Source organism: Propithecus coquereli, unplaced genomic scaffold, assembly GCF_000956105.1.
Source record: "Propithecus coquereli isolate 6110/MARCELLA unplaced genomic scaffold, Pcoq_1.0 Scaffold86, whole genome shotgun sequence".
NCBI classification, from domain to species: domain Eukaryota; kingdom Metazoa; phylum Chordata; class Mammalia; order Primates; family Indriidae; genus Propithecus; species Propithecus coquereli.
The window spans coordinates 2,818,248-2,841,036 of record NW_012154840.1 but is presented as its reverse complement, the minus strand read 5'-3'; positions in this window follow the sequence as shown (position 1 = coordinate 2,841,036).

Sequence of the window (22,789 nt, the reverse complement as noted above, 5' to 3'; positions counted from 1 at the left end):
ACAAGAGCAGAAGAACGGGATCCATTTGTACTCACCATCAAATTGGTATTAACTAATCAACACATAAATGCACATATCAGAACAACATCTATTAGATGCTGGGGAAGGGGGAGGACGGCGGGAGGAGGGGGGAGGAGAAAGGAGGGGACGGGTATTTGTAAACACAAGGAGTGCCATGTGCACTACCCGAAGGATGGACATATTTGAAACACAGACTTGGGGGGCGGGAACCAAGGACAACACACGTAACCTAAACATCTGTACCCCCATAATATGCAGAAATAAAAAAAAATAAAATAAACTCCAAAGGTGATCCAATATGGCTTAAATTTAATCCATTAATCTTTTATTTAGCTTATCTTGTATGAACCATGAAACGTGGCTGAACTTAAATGTCTCCTGTTAAGCAATCCTTCCAAAGGATACAAAGATAGATAGAGACACTCACCTATTCATGGAGGCAACTGAAAACTACAAAGGCATAAAAGACATTTAGGCCTCCTGAGATTCTCTGCCAGAAACAGTCAGGACTCAGTCATACTTTATATCAACCAGGAATTAAGTTATTCAGGTACAGAAGGGATAACTTAGGAGAAGTGAAAAAAAGAGAGTCATGAGAACTTAGTTTAGCAGGAATCCTTACTAGCAAAGGAATGAGAAGTACAGATCAGGGTAGAGGAACGCTTATCTCATCGAATCTTAAGTCTGAGACAATACACTGCCTAGGCAGCCTTCAAGCTCTTGGTTTAGATTTTGAAAACAGATTTTTAATCACAGAAAGATGTATTAGTAACCTTGGGGCTTTTTTTTTCTGATCAAGCTACTATAATTACAATGAACACAAGGGCAGCCCGTTGGCTGTGTACAATTTATTTGTTGTTAAAGTAATAAATACTTAAGTTCCATATTTATTCATCTATTCATTCATCTATTACCTAGAGTAACTATAATAATCAGTCAAGTACAACCCTGACTTTGTGAACCCTATCTTCAAAAATGCCTAATAAGTGTAATGTCAGCAAGATGGCTGACTAGGAAGCTCCAGGCCCTCATTCCCCCACAGAAACACTAAATAAACAAAACACTAAAGAAATTGACTAAAATAATTTTCTAGGAGCTCTGTAAATCAGTCAAAGATCTACAGCAGCCAAATAAATGCCTATTTAACAAAAAAGAAAAACAGTAAAAAATCTCATAATACTCTCAAAATACTCACCTTTGCCTCCCCACAACACATGTTCTTACCATGGGACAATGTAGTTTGGGAGAAATGGTGGCCCAATTCCTAGTCCTATTCCACAAATTGGAGAGAACAGAGCAGATCAAATTTGCAGCTTTCTAGTCTGTATGTGGGCTGTCTAAGGGGTTGATCTTTGTGTCAGCTAACTCAGAAACTACAAAATATCTTGAGACAAATAAAAATGAAAACACAGCATACCAAAACTTATAGGATGCAGTGAAAACAGTGCTAAAGGGGAAATTTATAGCTGTAAATGTTTACATTAAAAGAAAAGAAAGATCTTAAATCAATAACCTGCCTTTATACCTTTTAGAACAGGAAGAACAAATTAAAACCAAAACTAGCAAAAGGAAGGAAATAATAATGATTACAGCAGAGATAAACAAAATGAAGACTAAGAAAAGAACAGAGAAAATTATGAAAAAATCAACAAAATTGAGAAACCTTTAGCTAGATTGATTGATGAAGGAAAAAAGAGAGAAAACTCAAACACTAAAATCACAAATGAAAGGGGATATTACTACCAATTTTACAGAAATAAAAAAAAGTTAAAGTACTATGAATAATTGTATGCCAACAAATTTGGTAACATAGATGAAATGGAAAAAATCCTAGAAAATCCTAGAAACACTCAAGCTACTAGGACTGAATCATGAAGAAAGAAAATCTAAACAAATCTACAACTAGTAAGGAGATTGAATCAGTAATCAAAAACTTTCCATCAAAGAAGAACCCAGGACCAGATAGCTTCATGGGTGAATTCTATCAAACATTTAAAGAAGAATTAACACCAATCTTCCTCAAACTCTTCTAGAAAAATTGAAGAGGAAGGAAAACTTCCAAACTTGTTCTATGAGGTCATAATTACTATGATACCAAAACCAGACAAATACACTATTACAAAGACAAATTATAGATCAATGTACCTTATAAATATTGATGCAGAAATCCTCAACAAAATACTAGCAAACCTAACTCAACAGCTTGTTGAAAGAGTTACTCGCCATGACCAACTGGGATTTATCCCTGGGATGTGAGGATGGTTCAACATATGCAAATCAATCAGTGTGATACAGCATGTTTAAAGAATGAAGCAAAAAACCATATAATCATCTCAGTAGATGCAAAAAACAGTATTTGAAAAATACAACACCTTTTCATGATAAAAAACAATAAAATAGGACTAGAAGGAAACTACTTCAATGTAATAAAGACCATATATGAAAAACCCACAGCTAACATTATACTCAAATGTGAAGAACTAAAAGATTTTCCTTTAAGATCAAAAACAAAGCAAGGATGCCTGATTCTACCACTTCCATTCAACACAGAACTGGAAGTCCTAGCCAGAGCGATTAGGCAAGAAAAAGAAGTAAGAAACATCCAAATTGGAAAGGAAGAATTAAACTTATCTCTGTTCACAGATGATATGATCTTAAATATAAAAAACCCTAAAGGTTCCATGAAACACTGTTAGAACTAAAAACAAATTAAACAATGTTGCAGGATGTAAAATCAACATACGAAAATAAGTGGTGTTTCTACAAAATATCAATGAACAAGTCAAAGAGGAAATTAAGACAACAAGTCCACTTACAGTAGCATCAGAAAGAGAAAATCAAACAACCCCATCAATAAATGGGCAAAGGACACGAACAGAAACTTTTCAAAAGAAGACAGAATAATGACCAGCAAACATGAAAAAAAATGCTCAGCATCTCTTATCGTTAGGGAAATGCAAATCAAAATCATAATGAGATACCACGTAACTCCAGTGATAATGGCCTTTATGAAAAAGTCCCAAAACAACAAACTCTGTCGAGGATGTGGAAAGATAGGAATACTCTCACACTGCTGGTGGGACTGCAAATTAGTACAACCCCTGTGAAAAATCATTTGGAGATATCTCAAAGAGCTAAAAATAGAAATACTATTTGATCCAGCAATCCCACTACTAAGCATCTACCCAAAGGAAAAAAAGGCATTCTATAATAAAGACATCTGCTCTCGAATGTTTATGGCAGCACAATTCACAATTGCAAAGATGTGGAAACAACCCAAGTGCCCATCAATACATGAGTGGATTAATAAAATATGGCATATTTATACTATGGGATATTACTCAACTACAAAAAACAATGGTGATCTAGTACCTCTTTTATTATCCTGGATAGAGCCGGAACTGATTCTACTAAGTGAAGTGTCCCAAAAATGGAAAAACAAGCACCACATGTACTCACCATCAAATTGGTATTAACTGATCAACACTTAAGTGCATATATAGTAATAACATTCATCAGGTGTCGGGTAGATGGGAGGAGGGAGGAGGGGATGGGTATATACAAACCTAATGGGTGAGGTATACACCGTCTGGGGGATGGACATGCTTGAAGCTCTGACTCGGGTGGGGCAAGGGCAATATATGTAACCTAAACATTTGTACCCCCATAATATTCAGAAATTAAAAAATAAAAAATTTAAAAGACTTAAATACTTAAAATCAGAGACAAAAAATGGTACCTAACACCTGAGACCAAAGAAAAACAAAGAATCATTAGAGACTATTATGAAAAAATATATGCCAACAAATCATAAGACCTAAATAAATACATAAATTCTTGTACACATACAATTTACCAAGATTGAACCATGAAGAAATGCAAAACCTTAACAAAAATATGAGTAATGAGATCAAAGTCATAATGAAAAGTCTCCCTTCACAGAAAAGCCCAGGACCTGATGGCTTCACCACTGAATTCTACCAAATATTTAAAGAAGAACTAATACCAATTCCACTCAAACTCTTGAAAAAAATTCAACAAGAGGGAATACTTCCAAACTCATTCTACAAGGCCAGCATTACCTTGATACCAAAACCAGACAAGCAGACAACAAAAAAAGAAAACCACAGGCCAATGTCAATGATGAACATAGATGCAAAAATCCTCAAGAAAATACTAGCAAATCAAATTTAAGAACACATTAAAAGGATCATTTACCATGCTCAAGTGGGATTCATCCCATGAATGCAAGGATGAATCAACATATATAAATCAATAAATGTGATACATCACATTAACAGAACCAACAAAACTCCCATATGATTATTTTAATAGATTCTGAAAAAGCATTCAATAAAACTCAACATGCCTTTATGATAATAAGACTCAACAAATTGGGTATAGAAGGAACATACCTCAAAATAATAAAGTCCATATATGACAAACCCATGAGCAATATCATACTGAACAGAGGAAAATTGAAATCCATTTCTCTAAGAACTAGAACAAGATAAGTATGCCAACTTCCTCCAATTTTATTGAACATAATACTGGAAGTCTAACCAGAGCAATTGCACAAGAGAAAAATATGAGTACATCCAAATTAGAAAGGAAGAAGTCAAATTAGTCTTGCATGCAGATGATGTGATTTCATACTTAGAAAAACCTAAAGAGTCTACCAAAAAAAAAAAAAAAAAAAAAAAAAAAACTGTTAGAACTGATAAACAAATTCAGTAAAGTTGCAAGGTACAAAATCAACATACAAAAATTAATAGCATTTATATAAACCAACAGCAAACAATCTGAAAAAGGAATCAAGAAAGCAATGCCATTTAGAAAAGCTTCAAAGAATAGAAAATACCCTGGAATCAATTTAACCAAAGAAGTGAAAGATCCATAAAAGGAAAACTATAAAACACTGATGAAAGAAATGGAAGAGGGCACACAAATGGAAGGATATTCAATGCTCATGGCTTCGAAGAATTAATATTATTAAGATGACAATACTACCTAATGCAATTTACAGAGTCAGTGCAATCTCATGAAAATATCAATGATATTGTCCGTAGCAATTGAAAAAAGAAGTCCTAAAATTTATATGGAACCACGAAGGACCCTAAATAGACAAAGAGATTCTGAGCAAAAGGAGCAAAGCTATAGGTATCACACTACCTGACTTCCACATGTACCACAAAGCTGTAATTACCATATCAGCATGGTACTGCCATAAAAACAGACTCACAGACGAATGGAACAGCATAGAGAACTCAGACATAAATCCACACATTTACAGCTAACTCATTTTGACAAAGGCACAAAGAACATACAATGGGGGAAAGGATGGGCTCTTCAATAAATGATGCTGGGAAAACTGGATAATGATATGCAGAAGAATGAAACTAGATCTCTAATTCTCAACATATATAAAAATAAACTCAAAATGGATTAAGGACTTAAATTTATGACCTGTAATTATCAAACTATGAGAAGAAAACATTGGGAAAATGCTCCATGACATTGTTCTGGGCAATTTTTTTTTTTTTTTTTTTTTGTACAAGACCTCAAAAGCATAGGCAACCAAAGCAAAAGTATACAAATGACATTATATCAAGCTAAAAAGCTTCTGTACAGCAAAGGAAACAATCAACAAAGTGAAGAGACAACCTATAAAATGGGAGAAAATATTTGCACACTATCCATCTGATAAGGGATTAATATCCAGATTATATAAGGAGCTCAACCAACTCAATAGCAAAAAAACCCCCAAATAATCCAATTTAAAAATGGGCAAAAGACCTGAATAAATATTTTTCAAAAGAAGATGTACAAATACCCGTCCCCTAAGGAGTGCAATGCTCACTACCCGAAGGATGGACATATTTGAAACACGGACTTCGGTGGGGGGGGGGAACCAAGGGCAACACACGTAACCTAAACATCTGTACACCCATAATTTACTGAAATAAAAAAAAAAAAGAAGATGTACAAATGGCCACAAAGTGTTTGAAAAAATGCTCAACATCACTAATCATCAGAGAAATAAAAATCAAAACCTCAATGAGATTTCATCTCACCAAAGTTAAAATTGCTTGTATTAAAAAGACAGGGAATGACAAATACTGACAAGAATGTTAAGAAAGGGAAACATTTGTACACTGTTGGTGTTAATGTAAATTAGTACAGCCAACGTGGAGAGCTGTATAAAGGTCCTTCAAAAATCTAAAAATAGAAGTGCCATATGATCCAGCAATCCCATTACTGGATATATATATGAAAGAAAGGAATTCAGTATCTTGAAGAGATATCTTCACTCCCCTGTTTATTACAGCACTATTCACAATGAACAAAATATAGCATCAACCTAAGTGTCCATCAGTGGATGAATGGATAAAGAAATTGTGGTATATATACACATACACATATATGTTAATTACAAACTTTTTTACAGAAGAGTATATTATTCATCCATAAAATGAATGAAATCCTGATAAAGAGAAGACGGTGGACCAGAGACACCACAAACCAGGGCATCTCAGTGAGAAGGAGAAGTTTTACATGAAAGAGAAAAAATGAACAAACAGACAAACATAGATCAGGTGAGGGTCTGAAAGAAGGGTGCCAGAAACTTCAGGAGACTCCACAGGACCAAGTTGCAGAGCAGAACTAGAAGGAGAAAAGTATGGGCAGAGATCAACCCTGAAGGGGCTTGGAGATCAGTGAGAAGGGTAGGTGGAAAAGTTTATTTCTCCTTTCCTTCCATCCCTAACAGTCAGTGGGTACCCGAGCTACTGGCAAGACCTTCTATCCACACAAGCCCAGAGACTGCTGCTCCCAGTAAGCTGGAAGCTTCTTGCACACAGGGCACCAGGTTTTCAGCCCTCCTGGGGCACTTCCTACCCAACAGACCTGAGCCCAGATGGCAGGTCTCATATTGCTTCTCTACACGCCTTGTGCCTTTGTCCTTCCCAGGAGTCCTCAGTTCCACAGGTTTCATCTTGCTCATTCCCACACAGACATTTCCCAACTCTGGCCCAGATTGCAGGAGCCACAGGGGTCCAGTGGGTCCTGGGTGATCTGTGTGACTCCAGAGCCTGGTCATTTTGGGTGGACTGCCTCCCAGAGAGAGAGGAATGGACATGACCAGAGTGCTAGCTTTCCTCAATCAAGACTCTTTATCTCCCCATCCCCTCCATTACCTGTGGCTGCCAAGAGAGACAGCTGAGCTTCCACGGAGGCTTTGACAAAGAGTGGGATTTAGACCTTTCCTTTTGGGGTCCTGCAGGGGACTGATGGGTGCTTGAACTGTGAGCTCCCTGCCCACCAGCCATCCCTGGTGCTACTTGCATGGCAACCCAATTTGAGCGGGGCACACCCCAAGGCAGAGAGACATCAAACCTGCTTGGGCACCCTGTGGGCAACTCGGGACAAGTGTGCTTCTCTCTGGCATGGTCAGGGATTGATCTCCAGAGCCCCAGGGATTGGCCTGCAGGCCAGATCTTATACCCCCAGGTCTCAATTGTGTTGCCTGGGGGCACAGAGGGGATATCTGTGAATTAGTTTTGGGAAGTATTGGTGCCCACACGGGAAGATCGGGGGCAGAGTGCAGTGTGGGTCCTAGCAGCAGCATGCTCATGGGGCACCTCTACTCCAATAGAAGGGCTGAACTCTCATCTCAGTCCAGGATCCTAGGAAGGGAACCTCCTGGCCTGCATCACAGTTGTGGTGGAGCTCAGGTGGCTTGAGGTCCTGCCTGCCTGCACACACTGGAGGTAAACTATGGAAAATGGGAGGGTGGAGAGGAGAGAGGCTTGCTCCAGACTGCCAGATTGTGGGTCTCTGACAAGACTGCCTACATAGGAAGACTTTCTGGTTGAGCAGGGCCACTTGAGCCTGCCCTGGCAGCTTTGCCCAGAGGTAGAGAGCAGATCTTTGACCCCTGCAGAAGCAGATACCTTGATAGCTTTTGTGAAGCTTGAGGGAAGGCTCACCCAACCCAGCCCTGCCCAGCCTCACTTCCCCCACCCACCTCTGCTGTTGTGGAGGATACTGACTCACCTGGAAGTTCCAGGGCCTCACCCACCACATGGAGCATTTGAGTACTTCTCATGAGGGACCAATGATGGTCACAGGACACAAAAACATTACAGCTTGTTTCTTCTGGCAAGCGCTACCTACTGACAGGGAGGTCAATTTGCAAACTCTTTACAGCATTTACTTATTCGATCATACAGGATGTGGTTGATTCTCATTCACAAGCACCACCTACTATCTTAAAGATTAAACTGGGTGTGCCATTATCTAAAAAAAAAAAAAGAAAAGAAAATCCAAAAATAAGAAGCAAAAGCTGCTCCAGATGAGAAGGAATCAGTGAAATAACTCCAGAAGTAGGAAGAATCAGAGTGAAAGGACAACACCAAAAGGGACCACCAGCTCTCTAACAATAGATACCAATGAAAATCAGAATATTGAAATGACAGATGAAGAATTTCAAACATAGATCATAAGGCAGCCCAATGAAATACAAGATAAAAATAGAAATCCAACAGAATGAAACCACAAAAACAAGGCAGAAAATGAATGAAAAATTCACTAAAGAAATTGAATTATTAAAGAAAAATCAGAAATCCTGGAAATAAAAAAATTCCTTCAAGGAAATACAAAATACAGTACAAAGCCTTAAGAATAGGTTAGATGAGGCAGAAGAAAGAATTTCAGAGTATGAAGACAACATCTTTGAATTAAACAAGCCAGTCAAAGAGCTAGAGCAGAGAAATAAGAGGAACGAACAAAGCACACAAGAAATGTGGGATTATGTAATGAGGCCTATCATAAGAATCATAGGCATCCCTGAGAGAAAAGAAGAAAATAAACAAGGGTTGGAAAATCTATTTGAGGGAATACTTGAGGAAAATTTCCCTGCCCTTGCTAGAAACCTAGATATCCAGGTATAAGAAACTCAAACGATTCCATGGAGATTCATTGCAAAGAGGAAATCACCATGACACATCGTCATCAGACTGGCCAAAATAAACACAAAAGAGGTATTTCTAGAAGTTGTGAGGCAAAAGAAGCAGGTAACTTACAAAGGAAAACACATCAGACTAACTGCAGACTTCCGAACTGAGACCTTACAAGCCAGAAGTGTTTGGGGCCACATTCTCAGTATTCTCAAACAGAATAATGCCCAGCCTAGAATTTTGTATCATGCAAAACTAACTTTCTTATATGAAGGGGAAATAAAGACTTTCTCAGAAAAGCAAACACCAAGGAAATTTTTTAAGACAAGACCTGCCCTACAAGAAGTACTCAGAACTGCATTATACATGGATCAGCACAGTATACACCCACCACTGTCAAATCACCCAAAAGCAAAAGTCAAAGCCCAGATACCACAAAGGCTCAAGAGATAATATAAAGAAAGTTCAACTCACAAGGGTGAACAGAAATCTACCCCATTTATCAATTCTTTCAATATATGTGAATGGCTTGAACTGCCCACTGAAGAGACATAGGCTGCCTGAATGTATAAAAAATTACAAGTCAAGTATCTGCTGTCTCCAGAAAATACATCTAATCCACAAGGACTCATTCAGCTTGAAGGTGAAGGGATAGAAAACAATATTTGATGCAAATGGAAACCAAAAGAAAGCTGGTGTAGCTATTCTCATATCAGATAACATAGACTTCAAATCAACAAAAGTAAAGAAAGACAAAGATGGTCATTATATAACGTTAAAGGGAATGATTAAACAAGAAGACATAACAAGCCTAAATATTTATGTACCTAATACAGGTGCACCCAGATTCATAAGGTAAACCCTACTTGATCTAAACCAATTGATAAACAGCAACATTATAATAGCCTGGGATTTCAACACCCCACTGACAAAACAGGATTGATCCTACAAGCAGAAAGTAAGCATAGAAACAATGGACTTAAATGGAACTCTAGATCAAATGGGCCTAACAAACATTTACAGAACATTTTACCCCCAAACTACTGATCAGCTCATGGGACATCTAAGATTGATCACATCCTAGGACACAAAAGATGTCTCAAAAAATTAAAAAAATAGAAATTATACCATATCTTCTCAGACCACAATGGAATAAAATTGAAATAAATTCCAACAGAAAAACTTAACTCTGCAGAGGACATGGAAATTAAACAACCTACTGCTGAATGATTCATGGGTCAAGAAGGAAATTAAGATGGAAGTCAAAAGATTCTTCAAACTAAATGATAAAGAGGGCACAAGTTATCAAAATCTGTGGGATTAAGCAAAAGCAGTCCTAAGAGGAAAATTCATAGCCATAAAAAGCCTACATCCAAAAGACAGAAAGATCACAAACAAACATTCTACTGAAACATCTTAAGGAATTGGAAAAGGAAGAACAAACCAGTCCCAAACCTAGCAGAAGAAAAACGTTACCTAAGGTCAGAACACAACTAAATGAAATTGACAACAAAAGAATTATACAGAAGATTAATGAAAGAAAAACTTGGTTCATTTTGTCTCCTTTTTTTCTGAAATAGCACCTGTCAATGGAAAAGAAGCCACACTGTGTAAATTAATTTAAAGAGGTTTATTCTGAGCCAAATTTGAAGATCATGGTCCAAGCCATGCCCAAGAAGACTTGAGCAAGTGGACTCACTGTGGCTGGATTATAGTTTCGTTTCATACATTTCAGGGAGACAAGAGTTACATGTAAAATCATAAATCAATACATTTTTTTGGCTAGAAAAGGTGGGACATCTCAATACAGGGGCTTACAAATCATAGGTGGGTTTAGGGACTCTTTAGTTGATAATTGGTTGAAAGAGTTAGGCTTTGTCTAAAAGACCAGGAATCAGGGGAAAGAAAATGCTTGAGTTAAGACAAGGAAGTCTGTTAATCAGAGACAAGCTACTGGCCATGTATTTGTTGTATAAGTTGAAGACCTGTAGGTTTGTTTGGCATAGTCTTAGGCCTGTTAATGAGTTACAAAGAGCGTCTCCAAGAAGGCAGGGGGGCATGATGAGGCATATCTTACCTTCCTTCTCATGGCTAGTAACTCAGTTTTAGGGTATCTCCTTGGCCAAGAGGGGTCCATTCGGTCAGCTGGTGGGGGGAGACTTAAGATTTTATTCTAGTTCACACACCTCTATTTGATCAGAGACTCCGAAATGCCGCCATCATAAATTAATTTATTTGAATTAAGGCATTATATCTTTAGGGTTATTTTGGTATTTTTTCAATTGGACTAATCCTGTGAGAATAAATAATGCCATTATTATTTATAATTGTTTTTATTTACAATAAGCTATTATTGGCCATAAATATAATATTATCACTAGGATTAGCTGATTGAGTGGGGCTGAGGGGTGGAACCCAACAATATAAATGACAATTACTTTGGTCTCTAGGAGAAAAATGGGCAGGTTTAGTTTTTGTTTACATTTCAAAGTTGGTGAAGCTAATGTTTAGATGCTGTATCTCTCTTTCATCTTCCAGCTTTTTCTTTCCCCAAGGAGGGTCTGATTTCTCTTGCTACAATCTTGTTCCAAATCAACTTCTGTAGTGTGAAACTCCAACAAAGCCTTCCCTACTTCAAAGTATTTGTGTTACTAAATTACCTTGTGAATTTTTTAAATACAAATTATCCTTCCCTTAATGATACATGCTAAGAACTTAGTATAATTAAATATTAAAATTTTTTGAAAATGTGCCTTTTTTGCCTTCCTGCTTAAGCTTGCACTTCCCTTCTCATTCTCTACCCTATTCTACTTTCAGCTAGAGCTGCCAGTTCTAAGAGCTACTCATGTTAACACAGCCTCGACCAACATGCCTTTCTTAAAGGCAGGCACCACCTGTTATTTTGGGTCTCTAGAAATTATTTCTTCAGGGCAGTTGTCCATATTTTTTTTCTTCTGCAAAGAAACTTTAGCCAGGATTTAATGAGAACCCTTGGCACAAAGCTTTGTTGCTTCTAATTTGGGAACTGGGCAGTGTGGATGAATGATTGGAGTTCAGGCACTACCTTCACTTCACATTTGACAGTACTCAATCCTAGATTAACAGATTGGGGGGGGGAGGCAAAAATAGAAGAGAAAACTGATTTCACACATGCTTTATGTAGTAGTATAAAAGTCACCTTAATTATTTTTATATACATAAATGGTTCATATGCCCAAGCAGCTTTTGGCTCTGTAATAACTATGCATATCATTAATTATGTGGCACATTTATTTTAACTTTGCATTAAACTATTTCAGTATACTCAATACTGAGTATTTGTTGCTGTTATAGAATGAACAGAGTTCTACTTTTCTAGATTCAAATTAAACAAAACTTGAAGTTACAAAACAATTTACCAGTTCACACCTGAATTCCCCAGTCGAGCATCGAAAGTCCTTTAGGGAGTCCCCCCCACCATACAGTCTTGTCCTCCTCTCTCTCCCCCAAAAATCTGTGCTTCAGTTAAATTTAATCCTATATTGGACTTCCAACATATTTCATCTCCCACACAAAATGTGGTAAAAATAGGAGTGTCTTTGGGTACTGGGAAGCACCAGAGGTCTGGGTGACAGGGGATGGAGAAAGTGTGGAGGGAGGTGATTCCAAAGAGCTAGACATTGGGCATAAAGACATACTTGATTTTTTTCCCTAATTTCAGCTCTATGAAAGTGCCAAAGAGCAAAGAAAATCTAAAGAGTTGTACTTTGTATTAAATGCTTTTATCCATACTAATGAATATCCTCATTTAGATTACTTTGTTGGGGGAAAAAACCTAAAAAGTATTGCCAGATCAGTTGGTCATATGCCCCTAGTTACATTACATGTGCTAACTGGACTCCTAAACATTCAGACCAAAAGTATGTGTGTCCTAGAAACCAAGTAAAATAACAGTTTGTTGCTAAGCTGAAGTAAACTGCTCCATTTTTGCCATTTGGCACCTAACACCAAATGTTGAATTATTACCCTGTCTCTCGCTCTTATTCTTAGACATTTAAAGCAAATCATAATAAACTACCATATATTTGGTCTGAAAGTCCCAACAATGACTTCTGTATATTTCCTTGCATCCATCAGACTGGAGTAGAAATCGGAATTCTTACAACGTGGGGTGAATAAGAACAGAATGGAGAGCCTTTAGAAACTCTCCAGTAACAGATGACCTGAGTGATAATAACGATCCTTTATATTTGCATCATGATTTTCTCTTTAAGTTTCCAAAGACTGCAATGAATATTATCTGACTTGATCCTCCCAACAACCTAGTGACAGGGAAGGTCTTATTAGCTCACGTTTACTTATGGGGCAACAAAGCATAGGATTGGTTTAGGGTGACAATTGTTCAAAATGATGTATTTTATGGCAGAGCTGAGGACACAACCTAGGTCTCTTCAGTCCCAGTCTAGCACTCTTAACTTCATTTCATTACCACAGTACAAAATGAGAGATTACAAGATGTTGTACAGTCTCTGTTATTTCTTTTTTTTTGCTCTATGTCCTTTTTTCTTTCTTAAAGCATTTTGTAACATTTATCTGCCTGAGAACTTGTAAAAATTGCTTCAACAGGCTCTACCTCTTCACAACCCAGCCCCTTCAAAGGTGACTCTAATCAGCATTTCTGAAAGCATATTTCCTGAAATTTACTGTTTTTTAAAATTTTTAATTTAATTTTATATTTTACATTTTTATTTTATGTTATTTATTTATTTATTTAGAGAAAGGGTCTTGCTCTGTCACCCTTGCTAGAGTGCTATTGTGCCATTATAACTCAAATTTTTATTTTTAATTAAAAGCATGTAGCACAAAATCTACCATCTTAACCATTTCTAAGTATGCAGTTCAGTAGCGTTAAGTAAATTCACATTGTTATGCAACTATTCTCCAGAAGTTTTCCATCTTATAAAACTGAAACTTTATATCCATTAAACAAAAGCTTCCCATTTCCCTCCCCACCAGCTCCTGGCAAATACCATTTACTTTCTGTTTCTGTAAATGTGATTACGCTAGATACCTCATATAAGTGGAATAATACACTATTTTTCTTCTTATGACTGACTTATTTCACTTAGCATATGTCCTCAAGATTCATCCATGTTGTAGCATGTGGCAGAACTTCTTTCCTTTTTAAGGCTGAATAACATTCCAATGTATGTATATACTGTATTTTCTTTATCCACTCATCTGTCAGTGGATACTTGGGCCACTTCTACCTCTTGGCAATTGTGAATAATGCTGCTATCAACATGGATGCACAGATATCTCTTTGAAATACTGCTTTCAACTCTTTTGGTTACCCAGAAGTGGAATGGCTGGAACATGTGGTAATTCTATTTTTAATTTTCTGAGGACCAACCATACTGTTTTCCATAGTGGCTGAACCATTTTACATTCCTATCAATGGTGCACAAGGGTCCCAATATTTTCCACATCCTTGCTGACACTTGCTATTTTCTATTTGCTAGTATCCATCCTAATGGGGGTGAGGTGTATCTCATCTTAGTTTTGATTTGTATTTCCCTAATGATTAGTGATGTTAAGCATCTTTTCATATGCTTATTGCCATTTGTATATCATCTTTGGAAAAGTGTCTGTTCAAGTCCTTTGCCCACTTTTAAAAATCAGGCTGTTTTGTTGTGGTTGAGTTGTAGGAAAATTTTTAAATTTTTTCTGGTTATTAACTTCCAACAGATATGTGGTTTGCAAATGTTTTCTCCCATTTCATAGGTTGCTTTTTCACTCTGTTGATTATGTTCTTTGATGTACAGAAGTTTTTAATTTTAATCTAGTCCAATTTGACTATGTTTGCTTTTGTTACCTGTTCTTTTGGTGTCATATTCAAGAAATCCTTGCCAAAGCCAATGTCATAAGGGTTTTTGCTTATCTTTTTTTCTAAGAGTTTTATAGTTTTTATAATATTACAGTCAGGACTTGGATCCATTTTGTGTTAATTTTTATGTGTTTTCTAAAGTGAGGGTCCATTTTGCATTTGGATATCCAATTTTCCCATCATCATTTTTTGAAGAGACCATCCTTTCCCCATTGAATGGTCTTGACACCCTTGTCAAAAATAATTTGACTATATATGTGAAGGTCTACTTTTGGGCTTTCTATTCTATTACATTACACTATATGTCTGTCTTTATGCCAGTACCACACTGTTTTGATGATAGTAGTTTTATAATAAGTTTTGAAATCAAGAAGTGTGAGAGCTCCAACTGTGTTCTTTTTCCAGATATTTTTGGTTGTTCAGGGTCCCTTGAAATTTCCTATGGGTGTTTGGATGTATTACTGATTTTTAAAAACAGCTTTATTGAGATATAATTCACATACCATATAAAGAATCCTTTTAAGGTATACAATTTAATATGCCATCAAGACCTATGTCCTCATTGGTATATTTACAGTTATTTGCAAATATCACCAGAGTCAATTTTAAAAAGAAACTCCATCACTTCATCACTTCAAAAAGAAACTCCATACCCTTTAGCTATCACCCCAACAACTGTCCATCTGCCCTCCTCCAATCCCAAGCAACAACTAATCTGCTTTCTGTATCTATAGATTTTACTATTTTGGATTTTTGTACATATAGGATAATATAAAATGTGGCCTTTTGTGACTGGCTTCTATCACATTGCATAATGTTTCTAAGGTTTATCCGTGTCATATCATGTATTAGTACTTCTGTTCTTTTCATAGCCAAATAATTTTCCATTGTATGTATATGCTATATTTGTTTATCCATTCATCTGTTGATGGACATTTGGGTTGTTTTCACCTTTTGGCTGTTATAAATAATGCCGTTATAAACATTCATGTAAAAGTTTTTGTGTTCATATATCTTTTCATTTCTCATGGGTAGATACCTTGGAGGGGAATTGGTGTGTCATATGGTGCATCTGTGTTTTCCTTTTTGATAGGCCACCAAACTGTCTTCCACAGTGGTTATATGATTACATTCCCACCAGAAATGCAAGAGGGTACCAATTTATGCACATACTCACCAATACTTACTGCATCTGTCTAAGTCTATTTGGGCTACTATAACAAAATACCTTAGACTGGGTAATTTATAAACAATAAAAATCTATTTCTCACAGTTCTGTAGGCTGTGTCCAAGATCAAGGCACTTGCAGATTTGATGTCTGGTGAGGGCCCACTCCTCATAGATGATGCATTTTATGTATCCTCACATGCTGAAAGGGGCAAACGAGCTCCCTTTTTCCTTTTTTATAAGGGCAATAATCCCATTCATGGGGGCTCTGATCACTTTTAAAGGCCTCACATCATATGCTATTGGATTGAGGAATTAGGTTTCAACATATAAATTTTGTGGGGGGACACAAACATTCAGAACATAAGCACCATCGTGGTGGGGATGAAGAGGTGTCTCATTGTGGTTTTGATTCACATTTTCATAATAACTAATGATGCTGAACATCTTTTCATGTGTTTATTGGCCAACTATATATCTTGTTTGGAGAGATGTCTGTTCAAATGCCTTTTGCCAATTTTCGAATTGGGTTGTTAGGTTTTTTTCTGATTGCTCTTGAGTTGTAGGATCCCTATATATTCTGGATCTTAATCCCTTATCAAATATATTATTTGGAAATATTTTCTCCCATTCTGTGGGTTATCTTTTTACTTCATTGATGGTGTCTTTTGATGCACAAAAGCTTTTAATTTTGATGAAGCTCATTTTATCTACATTTTTATTTTATTACTCCTGTTTTTGGTGTCATATATAAGAATCCTTAGGTCATAAGGATTTACCATTATGTTTTCCACCAAGAACTTTTTTCTCTTACATTTAGGTGATCCATCCATTTTGAGTTAATTTTTGTATGTAGTGTGAGTTAAGAGTCCAACTTCATTCTTTTGCATGTCTGTCCAGTTGTCTCAGCACCATTTGTTGACAAGATTATTCCACATTGAATGGTATATTAACTTCTTAGGTCCACCGTAACAAATTACACACTGGGTAACTTAAACATAAATTTATTGTCTCACAGTTCTGGGAGCCAGAAGTCTATCATCAAGGTATCACCAGGGCCATCCTCCCTTTGAAGGCGCTAAGGAAGGATCTGTTCCAGGCTTCTCCTAGCTTTCTTGTAGTTCCTAGCTTCTGTAGGAAGATTTCTTTCAGCTTCCTCTGGCTTTCTCCTAGCTTCTAATAGTTCTTTGGCTTGTGGTAGCATAATTCTAATCTTCACATGGCATTTTCGCTGTATACATGTCTGTGTCCAAATTTAACTCTTTTACGAGGACATCAATAATCTTGGAATAGAGGCCCACCCTACTCCAGTATGACTTCATTTTAACCAATTATATTTGTAACAACCGTATTTCCATATAAGGCCAAATTTTGAGGTACTGGGAGGTATCACTTCAACATATGAATTTTTGGAGGACACAATTCAACCCATAACAATGTGTCTTGGCATCTTTCTTGAAAATCAACTGATAATAGATATATGAATTTAGTTTTGAACTCTCAATTCTATTTCATTGATCTATCTGTTTATACTTGTGTGAGTACCACACTGTCTTGATTACATTCACTTTGTAGTAAATTTTAAAATCAAGAAGTATAAATCCTGTGTTTTATTCTTTTTTTTCAGGATTGTCTCAGCTATTTTGGGTCACTTGTAATTCTGTACGAATTTTAGAATCAGCTTGTCAATTTTAACAAAGAAGTCAGATGGCATTCTGTTCTTATTCATGGCTACTGATGTTTTACTAATTGCAAATCCAATGGACATTTTTCAACTCTTTTATATCCCACAAATAATTTACTACTATTGTAAAAAACAGAAATAAAAGAAGAAAATATAAAAAAAACCTTTTATAATCTCACTACCCTGAGATAACCATTCTATTATAGTTTTAAATATTTATCTTTCCATGTTTTTTGCCTATGTGTAATACATGTATTTTTTGACACATTTAGAAGTCTACAAATATTGCTGCTATTGCTAATGTTATTGAGACTCTTTCCTCAGGTGTAAATGGAAGTGAGAAGCCCCCAGAAGGCTTATACCTATTGTTCCTTATTTGCTGAAATTTCATCTTTAAAAATACGTTCCCATAGAGAAACTGAAACACTTATACAGTGCTTTTAGAAATGTAAAATGGTACAGCCATTGTAGAAACAGTTTGGTCAGTCTTCAAAACTTAAACATAGAATTGGCATATGATCCAGCAATTCTACTCCTAGGTATATACCCAAAAGAAGTGAAAACAGGGACTCAAACAGATATTTGTATACCAATGTTCATAGTAGCTTTATTCACAATAGCCAAAAAGTGAAAACAATCCAAGTGTTCATCAACAGATGAATAGACAAAATGTCCTGGGGTCCATTGAGCTTCTTGTACCTGTATATCTAGATTTTTAGCAAGGCCTGGGAAATTCTCCTCTATTAATTCTTCAAATAGCTTATCCAGCCCTTGAATGTTTTCTTTTTCACCTTCCGGAACCCCTATCACCTTCAGGTTTGTTTTTTTTCACATAATCCCACATTTCTTGTAGGCTTATTTCTTTTCTCTTAATTTTCTTCTTGATCTCTGTGACTGACTTATTTAATTGGAAGGAGTTGTCTTCAATCTCTGAGATTCTTTCTTCTGTTTGATCTACCCTGTTCTGGAGGCTTTCCACGGTGTTTTGTAGTTCCCTGTATAAGTCCTTTATTTCCAGGAGATCGGTTTGATTTTTCTTTAATATTTCAATTTCTTTAGTGATTTTTTCTTCCAATCCTGGATTTTTTTTGTGGTTTCTTTGTGTTGGTCATCCATTTTTTCTTGCATATCATTCAGTTTTCTTACAATCCATGTTTGAAATTCTTCGTCTGTCATTTTAGTGTTCTGAGTTTGGTTAACGTCCCTTGCTGGGGAGCTGTTGTTCCTCTTTGGGGGTGTGTTTTCCGTTTGAGTCTTCATACTTTCAGAGTTCTTTCACTGGTTCCTTCCCATCTGGATCAGTTGTTCCTTCTTGCCTTTAGATTTTCGTTTGGATAATGACACGCCCTGTTTAGTCTCTGAGCCAGTAGGTGGTGTTTGTGGGTGAGATTGGACCACACCCTTTATGATGAATCAGTAGATGCAGTAAAAGCGTGTGCAGGATGATCTCCCTTTCAGTAGGTGGCACTTGCAGGGAGGAGCGAGCTGCAGTGCTATTTTTGGGTCCTGTAGCTAGCTCTTGTTCCTCTAGAGAGGCCCTCTTGTGCCTCGGGTGGTGGGTGGGGCCCTGGGATTTCCAGGTGTGTCCGTATTCTCCACCTCAGTGGGGGCCAGACTGGGAGTGAGTCTGGATGGGGATGGGTTGGGTAAGCCTGCCCTCAGGCTCCACAGCTGCTGTTAGCAGGGGTCAAAGGTCTGCTCTTTGTTTCTGTGCAAAGCTGCTGGGAGGGGCTGAAATGGCTCCACTCAGCTGAAAGTCTGGGCTTGGGGGGTGGGGCTGTCCAAGAGCTGCACTCTGGAGCAGGTCTTGCTCCCCTCCACCCTCCCCATCTCCGTGGCCTCTCCTAGGCCTCCACCAGCAAGCCGGACCTCAGGCCAATGGATCTCCCCTGGCTGTGACGTGAGCTGGGAGGTTCCCTACCCAGGATCGCAGCCTGAGCTGGGTGCACAGCCCTCTTTTGGGAGGAGGGTTGCGGGTCCGGCAAGCTGATCTGCCCCTGAAGGCACACACTCCTCAGCAGGCTCTTTCACAGATCTGTCCTCTGTATCCCGGGGCAGTGCGATCGTGACCTGGGTGTACGGGGTCTGGTCTGCAGGCCTGTCCCCTGGGCCCTGGAGATCAGTCCCTACCCTGCCAGGGGGAGGGGTGCTGGTCTTGAATCACCTACTGGGTGCCCAAGCTGGATCGATTTCACTCCACCTCGGGATTTGCCCCACTCTCCTGGAGTCCCCAGGCAAGTAGCACCTGGGAGGGCTGGCGGGTAGGGACCTCGCAGTCTGAGTACCCCTCAGTCTGCTGTAAGGTCCCAAAAGAAAAGGTCCCGTTCCTTGGAGATGCCTCCGTGTGGTGGCTAAATTGCCTCTCTGGGCACCCATGTGTAGAGAGGGGGAAGGAGAGAATGGAGCACTATCGTGTCTGCCTACAGGCTCAGGTCTGCACGCGGGGAGGTGCCCCGAGGGAACTAGGAGCCCGGCGACACTAAGTCCACAAGAGGCCACTGCTCACTGGCGGCAGTCGTCTCTGGGCTGGTGTCGGCAGGTCTCTCCAACCGCTCAGGAGCCCACCAGCAGTCCAAGATGCAAGGTAGGGGAAGTTAACCGCTCCACCTACCCTTGTCGCTGGTCTCCAAGCCTCTCAGGACCTTTCTCCTTCCAGTTCTCCTCCGCGATGTCTTCCCGTGGAGTCTCCTGTAGTTTCAGGCACCCTTTCTTCTGACCCTCGCCCGATCTATGTTTCTCTGCTAGTTTATTTTTTTCTCTTTTTTTCTAAAATTCATCTTTTTTGCAGAGACACTCTGACTGGCAGCTTTTCTCGTCCGCCATCTTCGGTTTTTCCTTAAGTTAATTTTCAGAATCAACAACCCATTCTGCTCACTGTATTCAAGGCAGCACAGGTACTTTATGTTTACAGTTAACAGTAACTGGTTGTACTCCAACCTGCAGTCCCCAGGAAAAACAAAGTCCAGATGAGATCCTTAGTTTGCAGCATTGTAATCTGCTGGCCGGAAGGGATGTTCTTGCCGCGGTAAATTCTGTGCCCTCCCTTGCAGCGAGTGTGGACGGCGGCAGAGCAGCAGACCTAGGGGCAGACAACTGCCAGGCTGAGTATGATTATTTTTGCAGAATTGTTTTCTGCCAGCAGCTGCTGAGCTGCGTTAACGCGCTGATTGGAGAATCTGGTTTTTCTTTAATATGTCTATCTCTTTAGTGAATTTTTCATTTATTTCCTGAATTGTGTTTCTTGTTTCTTTGAGTTGGTTTTCCATTTTCTCTTGAATTTCATTGAGCTTCCTTACAATCCATATTTGGAATTCTTTATCTGTCATTTCAGTATTGTCATTTTGGTTGGCATCCATTGTTAAACAGCTGGTGTTCCCTTTTGGGGGTGTCCTTTTGCTTTGATTTTTCATACTTCTCAAGTTCTTTTACTGATTTTTTCTCATCTGGAGCAGCTGTTGCTTCTTATTTTTGGATTTTCTTTTTTTTTAGATGGGGCTGCCTCCCCATATAGGTGTATTTGTTGCATGTGTTGGGTAAGAACCTTTGGCTTTGTTTGTGGGTGCTTTGATGGCAATCTAGGTTCTGGATACATGTCTTGGTTTTAGATATCATTAGTGTGGTGGTTTTCTCAGTTACTAGTTGTTTGTATGCTGTAGCAGTTTGAGCTACGTGTGTGGGCAGACTTCCTGCTTCACTTTGATGAGAGAGGATGGAGGTCTTTGAAATCTTTTCTCCTTCTCCAGCCCTGTGGAGAATTAGGAATTGTGAATTGTACTGGCATGCCCAGTTTAATCTCTGAGACAATACTGTGGTGTTTATCAGTGAGAATGGATCTCACTCTGTATGATTGAGTCAGTAACTGCTATAAAGGGCTTGCTAGAAGGTAAAAGCTGCAGTGTTGTTTTTGAGACCTGTGAGTGCCTCTAGTCCCTCAGGTGGAGCACTGGAATGCTCCAGGTGGTGGGTGTGTCCCTGGAACTTCCAGGTGAGTCCTCATTCTCTGCCACAGCTGACATGTGTGGGGGAGTGAGGCTGGGCAGACCTGGGTTAAGTGAGCTTAGCCTCAGGATTCATAAAAGCTGGTAAAGTAACTGTTTTGGCAGAGTTCAAAAATTTTCCTCTAGCTTCTGGGGAAGGCCACTAGGGAAAGGCTGAAGTGGTCCCATCCAACCAGAAAGTCAGCTTGTGGCGATGGGCCATCTGAGATTCACAATCTGGCTGTCCAGCTCTAAAACTTCCCCCCGGCCTGTGTGTCTGATCCACTAGCTTGCATCTCCACATAATGCTGGCAGGTATGGAGCTCCAAAATTTGGCACCCCAGGCCCACTAAAAATCCTCAAGGGTAGAGATTTGGGCCCCACTCTCTGTGGAGGCCTCAGTCTGGAGAATGCACCCACTGGATGGAGGTGACTTCTTGCCAAATTCTCAGTTCAAACACCTGTCCTGGTTGAAATGGGTGGGGCCTGGGCTGCAGCTCCCAGTCAGTCAGAGCATCTGAATATGCTGTGCCTGGTTGCTATGGCTCCTGGGGATGGGCTCTTCCTCGCCAGTGGAGGATCCACCCTAATCCAACAAGGCAGTTTTCTTGTGGAGGGAATGGGAACTCTCCAAGATCGCCATGTTTCAGAACCCCATAGTATTCTTCCATCAGTTCTGTCCACATGGGCTTCCTTGCCACCCAAGTCCAGTTCCCAGACCTCCCCCTGCTGTGTCTCCAGTAACCCGCTCAATTCTGGGGGGCACGGAGTCTGGCCTGCTTGTCTGTTCCACTTGTGTAAGACTCTATGAAATACTGGTGGGTGGGGAGCTCCCAAACTGGGCACTCTGGGTCCACTGCAGGCTCCTAAAGGTAAAGGTATGGGACCCAATCTGTGGAAACCTCATCATGCAGCACATGCCTGCTGGGGAGAGGTGGCTACTTGCCAAATTCTCAGTTCAAACTGTACTCCTAGTCGCAGTGGTTGGGGGAGGGGTGGGAGAGGAAGCATATGAATGAAAGCTAGCTTCCCATCCTCTCATGACACTCTCTGTGGATGGGAGTCCCACACGAAATGACCAAGCTCCAGGATCACACAACTTCTCTTCACTATTCCA